Source organism: Hetaerina americana, unplaced genomic scaffold (genome assembly GCF_022747635.1).
Source record: "Hetaerina americana unplaced genomic scaffold, ioHetAmer1.1.p SCAF_5, whole genome shotgun sequence".
Classification (NCBI taxonomy): Eukaryota; Metazoa; Arthropoda; class Insecta; order Odonata; family Calopterygidae; genus Hetaerina; species Hetaerina americana.
Genome location: NW_027287095.1, coordinates 69,402,116 through 69,421,293, shown reverse-complemented (window position 1 = coordinate 69,421,293; position 19,178 = coordinate 69,402,116). Strand labels below are relative to the sequence as shown.

The 19,178-nt window shown below is 41.7% G+C and overlaps 1 protein-coding gene and 1 non-coding gene across 2 annotated transcripts in view; both read right to left on the bottom strand.

The window, feature by feature from the left end:
- wg (Wnt family member 1 wingless) overlaps positions 1 to 19,178 on the bottom strand; it is a 95,108-nt gene that overhangs the window by 51,437 nt on the left and 24,493 nt on the right. The gene's annotated exons all lie outside the window — the stretch shown is intronic.
- Positions 14,337 to 14,412, bottom strand: TRNAA-GGC (transfer RNA alanine (anticodon GGC)). Its single transcript has one exon. It is a non-coding gene; the product is annotated as a tRNA-Ala (tRNA).

The window sequence follows — 19,178 nt, the reverse complement described above, 5'->3', positions numbered from 1 at the left end:
AGAGCGAAGAAAATTTTTCCCTCGATGAATTTCTTTTCTTCGTGGCTCATTACGAGCGAATGATTATGTAAGTATTTTTTACTCTGGCTTGTTTATTTAAAATCACTAATTTCGTGAATGCTTCACTCTATCATACCCAATAACTGATGGTTTATATGAGCATTGAAATCATAACTATTGATTTCACTGGATGTTGAAATATTATATCTCATGAAACATGTTTCGCACATCTTCCAGGGCACAAAAATTGAGATTTTTCGATTTGAGAAAGGCACGAAAATTTTTAAAATTGTAAATTTCATCGTAAATTTTAATCTTTTGAGAGAACTTTCATTCTTCACCACGAAGTGACTGGGCTGAACCAATCAAAATCTTGTCCAAATATAATAATGTTTATCGCCACATTCAAATAATTCTTTCGTGGTTCCACGGTACAAAATTTCACTGGAAGCGGTGGGTCTCACAATGTTTGGTTATCGCCGCGAACAATCTGATCAGTGGACCTAGATCTCTCCGTAGATACCCCCCGTTCAGGACTTTCACCTCACCTGCCCACGCATTGGATATCGCAGTTTTCTCCGTAGAAACCGCGTCCATTTTCTCATTTGCTGATGATGAGTCCTTGCTTGGGATTTCACACGAATCAAAAATTTTTGCCGTCATTAATCGCTACCGAAAACAGACCCATTGTGCGGGAAAATAAAAATATACAAAGATGTGCATTAAGTACCGTCCGCGCGACGAAGATTGCGAGGGCGGCAGTCGGTTGCCGTGACCGGGAAAAGCTGGCGAGGGAGCTTGAAATGGACGAGGCGCGGTATGAAGAAAGGATACACATACGTCTCCGGGCCGCCATAACTCTTTCGCCCCATTGCTCCCTCCGCCCCCACCCCTATTCCCCCCGAGCTACATCACGTCTCCAGCGGTGGCGGCAATCACCAAGGCCCGCCCCGGTCACCCACACAAGATACACATTGGAAGAGGTCTCATTTCTTCCCTTACTCACCCTGCCTACGTTCATCCCCTTGCCCCAATTCTCTTCCTCGCGTCTCTCTCGAGCTCTTCAGTTAGCGTCTCCCCTGCGCCCGTATCTGGAGGCTGATGGGTGCTAAACTGTCAGCGCAACCTCGAGATGCAGTTATGGGTCTAACCATCCATTCACGGACGGACATTAGTATGTAGTCAAGCATATTTTCAGATCTAGCGAACGATCAAGATGTGATGGGCAATAAAGCTGCTAGTAAGTAAGATGAAGTATATTCGAAGTGTTATTAAACTATTCCCGACCATATCAGTAAATGGCTCTTAATCATCACCCCACCCCATAGCTGAGAACTATGATGAATTGACCTTGAACCAAAGGTGACGTAAAAAGCAATAATTCTATTTGATACTCAGCATGCCACCGCTACGGTGTGAGGCAAAGAGTAATATACCAGGTATACATCATAAAAACTTAAGCTTTTATTAGTTTTTAGTTTATATTCATTCATACAATGTAGGCCATGATAACCATAGTCACATTTACTGAATTATCTCTAGTAAGTAGTCATTTGTCAATGTATAGGAGCTGAGCCTATTAGCAACAAGAAGGACCGTAAACTAAGGTTAACTCAGATAATTACTTTATGATTATTACTTTAGTGTAACACTTGTGAAGAGAATTCCTCAAGGCACACTTGCAAATGGAAGAGAGTCATTTATAAAAATCCATCTGATATGTTAAATATAAAAATAGGAAATTCTAGCGCTACTTCTCTATCATTCTGTTGCTAGTTTACATTTTCGCTAATCTGGTATTAATAAATGCCAGATTACTCTTTTTGTCGGAGTTATAGAGATGACAAACAGCAGGTATAGATACTACGAGCTAAAGAGAAATATTTTGAATCACAATTGATCGCTCTTAAACCTCCTACTATGACCATTAATTTTCCCTGAATCAAAATAATTTCCTTATTCGCTTTCAAACCCTTCTAGTAGCCAGCAAGTTTTAAGGCTAACTCTTTAAAGTAGCCTGTGACATTGATTCATCGGAAACACCTCGTCCTAAAATCCTCAGATGCAGAGACGCTTCGAGATTTATTTTCAACTCCTCCAGCAGCGCCACTGATTTGCAAGGTCATTCATTGTGATTACGGAAGGGGTTGGGGTGAAATATTTCACGGCATAATACATTCCGAGATAAGAATGTAAGTATATATCTCTGCCAGCCGTGGGGGGAGAATTTTTTCCATGTGGTGTCAGCGAAACGCTTTTTATTTATTCAAAGGCATTGCTTCGAAAAAGCAAAGGAGCGGATGGAGGAATGCGGTAAATATTTACCTTTTTCCTCGTGTTTATCATTCGCCAGGACTTAACAAGGATTGGGGCACGTCCCAATGGTGACTGCGCGAGGTTCTCTAGTCGGTTTGAGAGGCAGTCCGTCTCGCTTGTCGACCTGGGTTGTGAAAAATAATCCCACCTTGGCATTTGCGTGAGACGACTATTCATTAGGACTGAGAAATCGATTGCAGTAAATACGGATAAGTGAATGTTTGAAATTTATGAGGACAACAAGGAATATCGCGATCACTCTTTCACTTAGTCTAAATTTGGAGTCATTCCGAAATCACACTACGCGTACCTAACTAAATTCAAGATCCAGGTCTCGAGAAAACTAGCGAGTTATTTCATACAAATGATAGATGCGAAATTTTTCGAGTAAAAATTTTACTCATTTACATATGTTACTATGTTAAATTTACTCATTGCATATGTTTCTATGACATCGTCGTCATGTGTCTCGCTTTCTAGTAGATGTCGCTGTCGCTGTCGCTGTCGCTGTCGACAATAATATATCAGAATTGAAAACTGGTCTGGCTGAAGTTTTATTTATGGAAATTGAATGCATTACATATCTGTGCAGTGCTTAAATTTCACATCATATCGTGCAGCTCTTGTTAATTTCTTAATTAGGGTTCACTTCAGTGAGTGACCGGATTTCGACATCCCATTGAAATTCGGAGCCAAATGAATCCCTACTCTGTACTCATTAGGATAATTAGAGATGCGTAATGAGCATCTTGTACTTGTTTAATGTGAGTGAAGGGCTCATTAATGGCAAACATAACGATAACCTTACGTTCTCCCTATGCGACCGCGAGCGAGACCGCATCCTTGCCACACTCTTTGTCTTTTTTCAAGTAGATCCGTGGTCATCGCCAACGGTATTTCAACCCAAATATTGGTTGACCGTAACCCTCCGCACTCTTTCCCTTTAATGTTAACCCTCCTATAAACCCTGAGAGATTTTATCTATCTAACATCCCTCTTTCACTTGGGCGACGTATGTTCCATGGACTTCTTCGTGAGATCTTTCTTTCCATTATGTTCCTATCCATTATGTCCAATTGATCTAAGGGGCGGTTTACAAAAAAATAACTTCTTTCCGATTTGGATTAATTTCCCTTACCGATCTTCGCCTTTGCATAAAAGACCGCTTTATTTTCCAGACGTCCCTACTGAAAACATTCCCGATCAAGGCCGTTCGAGACGAAGCTGCAAGTATTTTTTTTTTTAATGGGTCCACAGGGTGGGTGGCAAGCTCCCTGTGTGAGTGTAAGCTTATGTAAAATCTCCGCGACGAATCGGTGTGAAGTGCACTCTGGGATAATGCCGAAGCGTGGGGCGTGATGCGAATTCCGATCCGTGGCGCCCTCCTTGCCGCTCCTCGGTGCGGCAAGGAAGCGATCTCCTTGCGGACATCATTCCGTGAACACAATGGGAATAATTGCTCACCTTAGCAGAGAGCTCGGGGATAGACGAGGCGCAACCACGGCCTTATAGTGGCATTTATAATTCGGGAGAGCGCTTCTTAGTCTCCGGCAAAAGGGGGGACAAGGGTGGGATGCGGGGGACGTGCACGCAAGTTAATTGCGGCAGCTGGAAATCGGAGGAGGAAGATTACGAGCTGAGTGACTCCTCAACTCGATTGCCACGGAAATAAGAGCGGTGAAAATGAATTAAGAGTTTATGTTCATTGTAGGGGGTTACCGGGATCCAATTGGTTTTTTTATGCGTGATTCGCGACGGTATATTTCTGCTTTTTTGAGTTAATTTCTGGGAATGGGTTTGAATTCATTCATTCACTTAATTGTACTGATTGGTTTGGTAAATTCAGTTCGTTCGGAAGTTTTAACGGATAAATTTTGCAGTATGCTATCTAGCTAAACACTAACGTTAAATTTGGTATAAATGGTGTGGACATAGAATGAGATATAATATTTTATTCACCCATATAATAGTGTTACAATAATCTTTTTTCAGTTTTAAAATACAGCGCAAGCCACCGCAAGGGTATGTGACGGTGGGCGCCAACCTCATTATTTATGTTCAAGTCGAGTTTATAGAATTACAGGTGACTATATAAAATTCATTCCCCAGTAAATATTATAAACTTTAATCTTTCGGTTTTCCTGGTTTCTACCTCAAGAGTGCTTTTTCTGCATCTATCCTGAGTAAGCTCACATTAAGCAGTTAATGAAACGGATAATTAGCAATTATGACTCTAGCGATACTCGACGCACAATTACAGCCGATTTACTTCATACAAAATAAAGATAATGTTAGAAGATTAATTGGTACATTTTAGAATGCGAATGCTGATTAATACCTGTTGTACTCTTGAGTTCCACGAAATGCTATGTGCGCATCATGTTTAGCGAGCCTGGCATGAACCCAAGAAAATATCTCATTTGAATTAATTTTCAAGATGAAACAAACAATGCGCAACGGCACACTTGGAACGAGGTGGATTATGTAGCATATGTAGGTTTGAAACTGGAAAAGAAAGCATAAAGAAGCAATAAAATTCCGGATTAACGTTTACGATGGCTATAGTGTTTGCGCACTTTAGGAGTTCAAAGGTGGGAAATATTAATATCCTGGCTTGGAAGTGAAGCTCTATGCTTCGTATGTGAGAATTAATTTTACGCAAATAACAGAGACAAACCATTCAATTTAAAAAAGCGAACTATTCCTTCAATAAAGGCAACCAAGCAAAGAAAGAGACATCATTGAAATGTCGTAAGTATTAAGCTTTTTACTTCCTTTTCTATCTGAGATTTTGTTGCACTCAGCCTTTGTTCAGTGATATGATTGCGGGTTGAGCCACTAATGCCAGGATTTATTTCTTAATAATTAATGAGACAGAGTTGGTGCAGGAGAAAATAATGAATTTTCCCTAGAATTCAGTAAAATAGTGTACTTATAAAAGGAATATATAGAAAGGGATTAATTTAGCCTTTGTAAAGTAATGACTACCGCTACAGTGACATGTACACGCTATGTACGAGGGTCATCCGGAAAGTAGTACCCGTTCGTGCCGCATGAAGTGCTGACGACGCGAGTAGCCGCTGGACGAGGTCAGATAGCTTCAGTGGCTTGTCTGCCTTCTCTGAGCCAAGTTGCGTGACGCTAGCATTGCCTGTGTTGTTTCTGTGATTGTTTACAATGTTTAAAAAAATTGAAAACGCCGCCAGTTGTGAAGTGAGGGCAGTGATTAAATTCCTCAATGCAAGAAACGTTCGCCCATGTGATATTCATCGCCAATTAAAGGAGGTGTATGGAGACAATGTAATGGACGAGTCGTCTGTTCGGCGGTGGTGTCGCAACTTCAACATGGGGAGGGGGAACACACACGACGATGAGCGTTCGGAGAGACCGTCTGTCATTACAGACCAACTGGTGAGCTCAGTTGACGAATTCGTGAGGAACGATCGGCGCGTCACAATTGATGACATCTGTGAGCATTTTCCCAATGTTTCTCGAACAATTGTTCATGAAATTGTTAAACACCATCTGCATTATGCAAAAATTTGTGCAAGATGGGTCCCTCGCGTATCTCAATGAGCTGGCGGCGAAGGACTATGCAGCAGGAATACAGAAACTTGTCACACGTTATGACAAATGCCTTAATTTGCTTGGAGATTATGTTGAGAAGTAGTTTAAAGTATCCTCTTTCAAATAAAATTTTTTATGTTTGTTAATATTTACTTTTGTGTCTTTATTTCACGAACGGGTACTACTTTCCGGATGATCCTCGTACACGCTATGTACATGATTTCGCGAGTAGTTAGTCAAGCTTGTAATTAGTTGAGCTCTGCCATAACATGAGGAATCATCCATCGATTTGATGATCGTAAGGAAGATCATGGAGGAGAGATCAGCAGTATTTGAGGGAAGAGCGCAAAATTTGTGAAGACCAATATCCCCATCTCTGGGTATTACGATGAAAAAAAAATGAAATTATTTTTCTCGGTGTCTAAACCCTATTCTCATCACTAAAGGACCTAGTTCCGGGGGGGGGGGGGGGGAAATGACATTATATATGTCGAACTTCCGAGTGCATTCCTTTTAGTCATAATGAATGTTAGTGGAAGGGCTAGTGAGAATGCCAACAGCTGGGAAATTGAGATTTCTGAAGAGCCATACGGAGTAACCATTTGCCATTCCCCCCAGGCGTCTTACATCCATCCCCCTCTGTCCCTTTCCCCATTCACGCGAACACACCCCTTCCTACTCTCCTCCCAGAATCCTTGGTCCACTCACCCCTCGCCCACCAACGCCCCTGCAAACCTCCTCCCCGTCCTCTCACAATCCATCCCGCCACTAGCTTGCGGCCCCGTGCATTAAGATAGCGGGCGAGCGAGCATGGCGCGCGCCATCGCGCAATGCGTTTCGTTTTTGTCCGCTGGCGGTGACGGAAAACAGAAGAGGCTTGGGATCGTGTTTGGAGCGGCGGGGAGGAGAGCTGAGGGGAGGTTTCCCAGTGTCCCTCCCCCTATTCGTGCGCCCCACCGGCTACACGCATCCTCTCAATCCCTCACCCTCCTCTTTCATGCCCCCCTTCCCAATGGTGGGGCGCCTGTGTTCCTCGAACTCCTAAGGCGCCCCCCTTTTCAGACCCTCCGTCACCCATGACTGCCACGAATTCGTATGGGAGTGTAGGTGAAATGAAATTCCTCCCTAATAAGTAATGTACGATTTCGCGATAAGTCCACTGCGATGCTCTTATGCGCCCGTATTGTGATGCTGAACTATCAAAATATACGTCGTCCGTATCTCTACATTACCATAGGATTCAATGCTGAGGCATATCCCTCGATGTGTATGCAGGAAAATAAAGAATAAAGAAATATATTTGTTGCATTTCATTATTTGTTGCTCTGAAATGAATCGGAAATTATCATCTCGTAATAAATGCCATTAGTACGCAGAAGTCTAGAGCAATCCTACATCCACAAAGACGATGCTCAGAAAATGCGTTCCTATTAACTTAATTCACAGCTATATGAATGCATTTTACTTCAGTCCCTTGATTGCTTCAATTCGAAACACAGTATCTAGGATTTTTCAAATAGTTTTGCAACTTGAACTAATTCCGAGCCGAAACCCCCTATAATTATATAAAGCTAGAGATTTTCTTATTAAATAAGCTGCTAATAAGGAATCAGTGTCCAAACACGCAACGACCGAAATTATCTTCATCATATTGATTTCCAAAAAATGACCGTATACTATCCTGACCCTACTCTTGACGTCATTCCTTCCCTTTCTTTGTGACAAAAAATATCACCACCTACAATCCCAATGCTATTATTCTTGCAATTAATGGATCAAGATAATTTATTGAATCAGTATTCATTTAGAAATAATACGCTGATTAAATATAAAAATATTTAATCAGCGTATTATTTCTAAATGAATACTGAATTCAGTCAAAAGACACTAGGGTCAATTTCTACGTTGGGTCGTCCAAAGCTGGAAAATTCATCTTCAATACACTAGCGATCTTTTATCCTCAATTGTTAATATATAAGCTCATATTCAAGTATTATTGGCGGAGAGTCAATTAATTGTTTTGATTGAACTATTCACATAGGGTATAATGAAATCATAAGTCACGCGATTGGTTACGTTGCCTGGAAAGTCCATCATCTCCACGGAGAAACACGAAAGAGTCAATTTCGTAATGCTAATGACAGGAGTAGACCAGCCTTGAAGTTTTGACAAAACGCGTCACAATTGATTTTCTAAAATTCCACATAGGTCAAGGCGACAAAAAGTGTTTTTCCTGATACACTAAACCACGATGGAATATTATTTTCAATGTGGCCGGATGGGAGTCATTCCTGATTTATGTAAAAGCTTCCCCACTCAAAAATGTACACCTTCGCCCGAGACGTGCCTTTTGTGCGGGACGGGTCGCGCAGTCTTATGAGGGGAATTGGAGAGAGAGAGAGAAAAAGCCGGACTCTTGTCAACACGTAGGTATCCCCTCTAACTCTCCCCTCGGCCCTCTCTTCCACGAGAATTTCATCGCGGCGAGAGGATAGCCGCCGGCCAAACACCATTTTAAATATGGGCTCTCATTACACAAATGATGGAGCTCCCGCGGCAAGGGTGAACGTCGGTGGGGAAAGGGATATAGATGTCCAAGTCTTCGAGAAAAATGGAAGGCGAGAGAGACGGACGCTCTCGAAGGAGTCCATGTAATATCGGGTGGGAGGGAGCGGAGGAAATTTTTTAAAACCGGGTGTACGGATCTCCATCAACTGTCAGGATTGCGACGGGGAAATATATCCTACGATCAGCACGTGTGATCCTTGACCTCGGCCCACCTTCTATTTTTTTTTGTATCTTTCCTCTCATCCTTTTCCACTGCCACCCCATACCCCTCGCCCTCACTCTGCCCCCCAAACCCCTCGAATGGGCCTCTCTCTCCCAGAGCCTCGCACCCCCTGGTTGGGGGGGGGAAGAAGGGGGGGGGGGCTGCTGCCAGCGTTTGGAAGCCGGGAGCAGCGGGCGGGGAGAAGGGAAGCACATGGCCGAGGCGTATTAAAGCCCATCCACTCCTCCCCATCCACCTTGCCCCCTTCCCGTGCTTTATGGATTCTCACCCCAGATGACCTTTTTAAAAACTATCACCCTCCCCCGCCTTCACTCCCTCTCGCCCGCCGTCGGGAGGGGAGGAGAGGGTGAACTCGTACCCTATGCGGAGCCCCCTCTCTCGGGGAGGGCGAGGGAGTGCGATGAGGGGGGAAGGGGTGAGGGAGTTTAAAACCTAAAAGCATCCCACTCTCCTCGCTGCCCCCTCCCCCCATGCCGTCGCGGCGTTCCCCTTCCCGTGAAATTTATGGCGCCCGGCCAATTCACCATATCCTACGGAAATAGGTGCACACGAGAGCGGGTGGGCGGGATAATGCGCGGAAGTCAAGGAGCATGTAGGTTGTATGCGCCTGCCGAGACTGTGAAATGAAAAGTTTTACGGTCGGCTTTGACCCGACCAAGTTTTTACATGAGGGTTTACAAAACCGTCGTCACATTGGTGATTTACGAACCAAAAATTAATGCTGTTGAAAATTATCCGTCAAATACTTTCAATGATTCCCTTCGGGAAGATACATGCATTTCAGTTTGTAAATTAATTCGAATCAATGCCCAACGATATTGCCCTTCCGTCCGCTGGGAAGTTTATGTATACCTGTGGATGATTTGTGCTTGCGAATAATAGCTGAGTCAGAATCAATTCATTCATTCATTTATAGTTATCACACGCATATATCCGATATCAATATGTAAACTGGCATACCATCACATCGCCACGCTCCATTTAGTCGCAAAAGTTAATACTAGAAATCGTGGCGCTGGGGTTTTACCGCGGCGCATTGAAATGTGACAAATTTTACTTGCTGCAAATTAATCCACCTTATAAATATTACTGACCCTATGCAATAAGTTTATTTATTTTTTAATACATCACCAAGCATGATAGTGGTATATTATTTGTTATAAATGAACGGACATGTTCCAAATTCCAAAGGTGCATGTTTAAATGACAAAATGAGAAAAATTATTTTTTTTCCGGAATCATGAAAAGCTACGTTTCTTCGACTGTGCGCAAGTTTGTTACGATCGTTAAATTGTTTTCTTTTTATGGAATACTTAAAAAAAAATTTAATTTCCCATCACGTTGCACAAATCGATGGTAGACGGCGGAGGTTAATGAGCGCTTTAAAGATCAGAAAACTCTTGAAAGACGCTTGAACAATCTCGGCGCGTATGGATCGTGGAGTGGCCCGGGACGTTGAACGGGTAACTTGTAGGAATTAAAGAGGGGCACTAAAGTTACGGCAGCTATCTATTTGTCTCTTAGCCCTCGTTAAAAGACGTCCTGGAACCATTTCCCCCCACCATGCGCCACTGGAAGGGAGGAGGAGAAAGGCTCCTCTAAAATTAAGTGGCCCTGTCTCTTAGCGGCCTCTTCCCTCTTTCTTCACCCTCTCTCCTTCTCCCCACCCCCTCCACTCTCTCTCTCTCTCGCTCGCCCTCCTCCGTGGTTTCTCAGCCTCGGTATCTCCCACTCTCATCCCCCCTCACACCCCCACCGCCCGTGGGCCACCCATCTCCCATAACTCTCATCCCTCAGCCGTACCTCGACTCGCCCTCCGACGGGATTTCTCGGCTCAATCCACCCACAGCGTCGCAACCCCCGATACACCGACCACTCTTACGGACGGGCTCCGAAGAGAATGTGTCCCAACTCGGGGACTTCACTTTCCTTCACTGTGCCATGTGGACCCATGAATCGCCGGGTCGGGTCCGGTGGCACTCAGCGTTTCCGTGTTCCGGTAGTTGTTTCTCCCCGAGGCATTCTTTCATTATACAGCCGCCAACCCCCGGGAGACTATGCGCAATGTGACCGCGGAGTGGATTCTCTTGGTTTAACAGTGATCGATGGATAATGGATCAACGCCATGGCGACCCTGACTCGAACCGAATGTAATGCTAATATGTTCCAAAATAATGATTAAATGCGTTCAAAGTGTGTGTTCAAGTGTGGTCAATAAATCTCTTCATTGGTTCGTGGCAATTGCATTTTTCCATTGGTTTATACCTTTCGCTGCACATCTCGTACTTCGTACATTTCATTCCAGGTTTCCCTCGACACAGTTGTATAATAATTGACTCCCAAGAAAATTTGGGTAGTTTTTACGTTTAAAAATACCCTAAATCTTCCTCACCCCTTACCCTTTCCACATGGCGCTACCACAAGCATTTTTGATTAATTGTGTGGTAAATGTGTAGAGGTATATGTAAAAGTTTTAATCTTGACCACTCTCTTCATGAAAGTAAGGGCTCCCAACTTGATTCCTACAAAAGACCCGTCAGGCTAAATATCCTTTTTAGATAAAATATGTAAATATTCCTTCGTACAAAGCATTTATCAAAATGAATTCCTAATGGGGCTTCAGCGGAGATTAGCATGAAGTGTTGGCGTCTCTACACGTATTTGCGATTCAATACGCTTAGAAAGAACTAACGTAGTCCGGTTCTATCAAAATCTTTTATCTGATAAATTCTAGAGCATGAATTTTCCTAAAAATCTAGTGAATGTGGTGTAATCTTTTCATAATTTCGTTATTATGGCGTGTTAGCATTTATTTTTATGGACATGCGTACCATTTCCTCTCAAAATACCGACGAAGCGAAGATAAACGAAAAAGCCCAAGTTATAAAAAGTATCGAGGAGATTATCATTGATCTCTGTTTGCACAATATCCAAAAGTGACGAAAACGTTGCAAGTGGGGTAACAATGAATTGCATTTTCGAAAGAATGCAGCAAAGGAAGTGGGCGCAATCAAAACGCTAGCGGTGCTGTTAAAAAAGTCTCAAGGAGATAAGAAAGCAAATGGAACAACCAAGAAGCGACCCACCTAGAATTCACTCACTTCCGGCTGATAGCGTGAAGTGTGTATTTTTGACCTCGGTGACATCATTCGAGGTATTACGACCATCCGATTTGTCACAACAAGATTACTCGAGGATCTCCAACCCCACACTAAAATAACATCGTTCCTCCTCCATTCTCTTCTTTTCGCTCTTGCCTATTTCTTTTCACATAACAGCTTCTTATTACATGCCATTCATTTCTCTTCGAGCAATATTTAATTTCTACTATTAATGTATCTCTCTAAAGCCACTTAATCGAGGATCAGCTAACGGGCTTCCTATATTACTTTTTCTGTTCGAACGCAGCCATTCACATTCAGCGATAAACCCTTCCTCCAACTCATAGTATGCTATGGTCATTTAATTATTTTGGACCTTTGCAAATCATTTCTCGCAGGAGTGGACATAGATTGAAGGACACGCGCTGAATTTCCTGTGGCTATGAATTAACCCTGAATACTCACGACAAATTTTATAAAATTTTCTCGAACAATTTGAGCAGAGAATACTAAATGGTTTCATATGTATGCATATATACTCAGTGTTACATTGGCACGCGTTTAAGAAACAAATGATGTCAACAAAATATTTTCAAATTCACTGATGGGTCCGTTTTGGTTTTTTCATACCTATATAATGTGGCGTTTAGCGCCCAATTCTCGCTACTTACTTGTATTTTGCGTAATTTTGGTCAATAATAATTGCAATGTTAATATTGCAATAATGACGGACTAAAAGCAGATACGCTGAAATTGTGGTGAGATCAGCGAAATTTATCGTTTTTCAAAGTTCGTTTTAATCCATCTTCACACAACTTAGCTCATTATATTTAATAGTGGCAGACTAATTTGTGGAAAATTAAGCATCAAATAAAATAATGAAAATGTAATTTCCTACAAATTTATTTCATACCGCCCGTTTCAATACCTTTGCATCATTCTCAGGTACAAAGTCCGGAGTGAGGCATGTATACTCGTAAATTGAAAATCCGGGTGGGTAGTTATAGGACGGATGGATTCTCTTTTTTTAAATATTTTATAAAGGTCCAAACGAAGGACGTTTAAATATTATAGTCAAATAGCGTGCTCGAGAAGTGGGGTTGGAAATGTCTCTATCACTTTTAGTAAGCCACATCTTCTTTAGTAAGACAGATTCCTATCATTCAAATAATTGTGTTTCCAAATTCCTGCATTCTGAATCATAAGGCCGAGAACTCGATGTAATGGGACAAATAGAAATTGTGCAACTGAATAATGCATGGAAAGTTTTAAGTGACTTGGCTCTAGTTAATCATTCTCCATTATCTTGGCGCAAACCTCAATACCTTCGATAATATCATCCCGCGCGTAACGCCTGATACCATCCCACCACCTCCCCGTGAAATTCCTTGGTAAACTCATCCAACCTTTCCACTTTATTTTACAATATATACACATAACTGTTGTCTTTTACACTTGTAGTGCACCTGGAGATGATGCATTGGCATTCAAGTATGCCGTACGAAAATGTACCTGTAGAAAAATACATTTTTATTATTTCGCATGATTCCTACACATCGAAAATATTTCTTGTATTACTTGCGTGCAGTCTAAATGGAAGGAAGGCAAGAAGGAAGGGGACTCCAGGAGGGGTTGGTGAAGTTGGTGGCGAGTGTGTGGGATGGTCTGGAGCGGATGGTTGGGGTTGGGCTACGACCGCTCGGTTTGAATGGGGGTCGGGGGTGCATCCTCTTAATGCAGAGTGCGTGAGGGAGGTGTTGTTACGAGCGGGGATGAAGGGGAAGGTGAAGGGGTGGGGGTGGGGTGAGCGGTGAGAGGAGCTTTCAAGTGCAGGGGATGGGGTTGGAAGTGGTTGGGGACTCCAAATGGCTTTCACAAGACGTTTCACTGCAAGGCGGTCGGGAAGTAGGGAGGAAGAAGCACGTAAGGATATTGGGAGAGGATAAATCACGGGGGTGCTATAGGTCAGGGGTCGAGGAGTCAGAAGCTGTCTTGGGGCCGGGATCGAACTTAATTGAAACCATGGCGGCCGCTTGGAACGAGGAGGCACGAGGGGTCTGGAATTAGGTCGACGGAATTGATGGAAAGGGTTTTCAAAACTCTCCGCCATCCGAAACTAATTTAAGGGAGAGAGGAAAAATGGGGCTTAAATCTTCACTTCTCCTTTTACCCCTTCGATTTTACACAGTGGTTAAACGATTGGAGTTGCGCCGAACCAAACCGTTCTAATTGCATGCTTCCAGCGGACATCCGCAAAGCATTCCAGCGCAAATCCGACGGCGGTAGATCAGATATCGACAAGGTTGATACATACATACACATTCATAATTTATATGTATGTATAAATAAAGTGAATATATATATCCACATTTATGAATGTGTAAGTATGTACTTATGTATATATATATATATATATTCAAACACGAAATCCCGCCAAACGGCGAATAAATACTCATATATACAGAAACAGATATAAGGAAAAGGGATAGGAACATACATAAAGGACGAACACAATAGAGGTGGGGAAGGCGGAATCGAACGGATCACAAGAGTAAAAATATTTCCTCAACCGGGACTCGAACCTCGGATCTTTCCACTTGCCGGGCGGATGCTCTTAACCACTTGAGCTATCGAGGAAACGTAATTTACCCTGAGATCCGTGGGTCTAATATGTCGCCAAGCGCCCCGATTCTGTGTGTATATATATATATATATATATATATATATATATATATATATATATATATATATATATATATATATATATATATATATATATATATATATATATATATATATATATATATATACACACACACACACACACACACGAGGGTCATCCGGAAAGTAGTACCCGTTCGTGCCGCATGAAGTGCTGACGACGCGAGTAGCCGCTGGACGAGGTCAGATAGCTTCAGTGGCTTGTCTGCCTTCTCTGAGCCAAGTTGCGTGACGCTAGCATTGCCTGTGTTGTTTCTGTGATTGTTTACAATGTTTAAAAAAATTGAAAACGCCGCCAGTTGTGAAGTGAGGGCAGTGATTAAATTCCTCAATGCAAGAAACGTTCGCCCATGTGATATTCATCGCCAATTAAAGGAGGTGTATGGAGACAATGTAATGGACGAGTCGTCTGTTCGGCGGTGGTGTCGCAACTTCAACATGGGGAGGGGGAACACACACGACGATGAGCGTTCGGAGAGACCGTCTGTCATTACAGACCAACTGGTGAGCTCAGTTGACGAATTCGTGAGGAACGATCGGCGCGTCACAATTGATGACATCTGTGAGCATTTTCCCAATGTTTCTCGAACAATTGTTCATGAAATTGTTAAACACCATCTGCATTATGCAAAAATTTGTGCAAGATGGGTCCCTCGCGTATCTCAATGAGCTGGCGGCGAAGGACTATGCAGCAGGAATACAGAAACTTGTCACACGTTATGACAAATGCCTTAATTTGCTTGGAGATTATGTTGAGAAGTAGTTTAAAGTATCCTCTTTCAAATAAAATTTTTTATGTTTGTTAATATTTACTTTTGTGTCTTTATTTCACGAACGGGTACTACTTTCCGGATGACCCTCGTGTGTGTGTGTGTGTGTGTGTGTGTATATATATATATATATATATATATATATATATATATATATATATATATATATATATATATATATGATATCCTTTTCCGATCGATTTGGGTCATGAAAGGCCAAAAATACTAGCGATGATACCGGGGGATTAGGGTCCCCTTAATTTTCATTTACGGCGGTCGCCGCGCTACTGTTTCATTAAATTCCGTTAAAATTGGCCGTTTGAGATGAACTCTTCGAAAGCCAAAATACAAGTATCGAACTGTTTATTTTAATTTTTTCTGGTTTCCGATTCCACTCATCTGTGAAACCGCACCGTCGTGCCTGCAGGGGTGGTCCACGGTTATCGCCCTCGGGCCGAAACGGAATTTGTCATGGGTCACTCCTTTCCTCAACTCCACGACTGATATCGAGATAATAAGCAGGGTGGGAATGTGAACGTTGATTTCACGTTAATTTGTGTTCATGTATGTGAAAACCATCCGATAGTATCGAAGGAAAGACAGTTTTCACGTGATAAACGTGAGAGGGCCTGCAAAATTAAGTGCGCATTAGGGAGATGGGTACGAAATATGGAGGGATTCGATTAGTTGGAGGGTTATAAGGAACAAATCACGGCAGAGGGAGTGAATATTTTATAAAAAAGAATTCCTTATGGCTATTTAACCTACTCTGTACTTGTTTATGAAAGACCGGCAGAAGATCGGAATTTATGGTTCATTTTAAACGGATGGCCATGTCTACTGAATTTAGACCTGACCAACCGGTGGCAAATCTTTTTTTTTTAAAGGAAGGAATTTTCGACAGCCTTTAAAAAATCGCATCCTAGTTTTTTCTCTCTTTGTTGTATAAATACATAATGGTCGGAAGATTTACAGTGTAACGCATACTCAAGCCAAATTAATCTTTACATGACTCATGGTATTATTTTATCTTACGTCTGATTTAAACCATCTTACGACAAACGTCGCATTTCAAGCTCAGTTATAAGATAAAAGTTAGTTTTCCAATTATTTTTTTACCAACTATATATGTAGAGGCCGTGGCACCTCAGCCGTAACTGGAAAGGGCGAGGAACATATTCCGTTAATGTATGCTATTTCATGCTTGAATAGAAATGACTAATTTGCTACCTCATGCTCCAGTTTCACTAGGGCAACGGAACAAAGCGATTTTGTTTCAGGAGCATATTCTCTCGTTTCAATAACATAAAAATATCAATAAGGAGCTTACGGTGCACAATATTTTTTTTAATTCAACGGCAAACCTTTTGTCTCATTTTATTTCTTTCCTTTCCATGTGCGTGTATTGTTTTATTGTTGCTCTCAATTCTGGCGCGGAAAAAAATAAAAATCCTTTATTCGTTTAAATTCGTATTCTAATTTTTTTCCCATTCTGTTGTATGAATTCACACTCATTCCCTTTTTAGTATTCTCTCTTCATGTGGAAAGTGTACCCTTGAAGATGTATCAACTCATGGCGGGCCATCAACATTATCCATTTGCGTATCTATGCCCTTTAAATTAGTATTTTAACAGTTATCGCGCATCTGAGACGGGAGAAAGTTTAAAAAGACCTGCGGATTGACTTTTGATTTTTGATCGATCTTTGGTAGAACGTTTGCAAAAAAATTCTCCTGAACCAAATGAGCGTGAAAATACGGATGCTTCATCCCTTTGGACGACTCAACTCCCCAGAAAAATTTCTCTCACGTCCATAAACGCGCCTAAAATTCGTCACCAACACTTTTTTAAATATTTTATTTTTAAAGAAGCCGCCCCGAAGACAACTAGCGCGTAAAATAATTGGAACAATAGTGTAACTGCGTTTTTATCTCGAGGGAGGAAGTGATTGTTTGCTTTTAGGGGAGGGTTTTGTGTTTACCCACCTCTGCAGGATGGAATAACTGGAGGGTACACAAGGCGTTTAACGCTTATTCGGCGGGAGCGTCCACTTCCACCCTCGGAACCACCCCCACCCCTCCTCTTACTTCCCTTCCACTACCGCCGCTTCCCTTCTCCCCCTCCTGCCGCTCAACTCACTCACGAGCACGCAAAGTTCACGCACACGCTGACACTAGGAGTCACAGGAAACCACAACTTCCCTTTGGGTCCGCCTTAGACAAATCTGTATCCATTCAGAAAGAGGAAGCGAGCGGTGGTGAAGGTCGAGTTCATCTCGTGTTTTAAAAATGACTTCACGTCTTACCTTCGAGAGGAAATCCAAATGACTTCACGTCTTACCTTCGAGAGGAAATCCAATGGTCGTCATCGATTGGTGATATCTGGAAAAACTACGACCAGGTGGGAAAACATTTATTTAGAATTTGCACAAGATCTATACTTCCCTGATCGAACATTCCGTAATGATTTTCTTCTAATGTTCCGTCTCGTGCCTTGGGAAATGTGATCTTGGCTGGAAACGATAGCATCGATTCTTACGTTGTGCTTAAATAATTTGATTGTGTGTCAACATTTATGTATTAAATTTTATTTTCGATCCTTTTGGGAATCGATCAGGTGCTACCACGTGAAATCGATCAATTTAATCACTTCTCCCCAAGATGAAATTTTACAGTAAATAAATATTTCAAGGTCTGGATGACCATGCATTAAATACTCATAAGAACGAAGGAAATAACCGGATAGGAATTTAATGATTCTTTTTGTTAGCTTGTTTGCGGTCTTAAGCTATTGTTGGGCAATTGAAACGCATTTCTCAATGGGTGGAGTGCTCTTAAGAACGCAGTTTACTTCTAAAATTCGCTTGCTTCCTGTGAATATCTCTAGAAATATTTTATGACTTTGAGAAAAGAGAGATAAGGCGCTCGGCAATTGTCGCGGTGTCCGCCCTCATCTGTCCACTGTGATGACTATACTATCCTTTTTTGTTGTACTCCTTGAACATGAGATTTTCTGATGACGAAATCCAAGGGTGAATTCGCCAAGAACTTCTGGTCTGAGTCAGAGCAAATCCTTTCACTGATTAAAAGGTATAAATAAAATATTACGCAGAAAAATACAAAACTCAGTATTATTAGAATTGGGGATTTTTATCTTACATTATTGTCATTACCAAAGTTTTATTTTGCAGCAAATCTTCATTTAAATCATCGGAGGCTCTCAATACGGATCTCGAAAACACAAGACATCTTACAATAGGTTGCCACTAAGTGCTCGAGTTCACGATATACCTACTTGATATTTTTTTTTAACTTAACACTTATTTACAAACCAATTCTCTGTTTACCGATGGTAATACTCAAAATTGATATCCCGTTAAAAGTGTGGTGCTTTACTGTTGAGATTTATTTCATAACTGCAATGAAGTTGTAGAGGTAGAAGGATAATCGATTTATTTGATTCATGAAGTTAACTTGAAAGAAGTGACGAATATTATCTCAACTCCTGGACTCACACCACTAATAAGTGTAAGAGAATATGTAATATGAGATTTAATTTTGTTTCTGAATATATAACTGTCACAAGTGCATGTAAACGTAGGTAATTAATAAATCGTTTCCCGCAGAACAATACAATTCATATACCAGTTTTGATTTCGTCGATTCACCTCATTGAGGTGAAGGTCTCCTGACCTAGGTCTTTCAATGTTTACACCATGAAGTATGCTGGCGAAACTTGATATTTATGTTTCATACCTGCCTGCCTACCACGCACTACCTGCCGCATATCATAAAGGTGACTTTTAGGGTACCATGTAGATGCAGTTATGCAACTGTTAACTCCATTACCTATCAAGTCAGATTTAAAAATTCTAGTAGCCAAGAATCTAATTTCTAGACCATGGAGCTATTA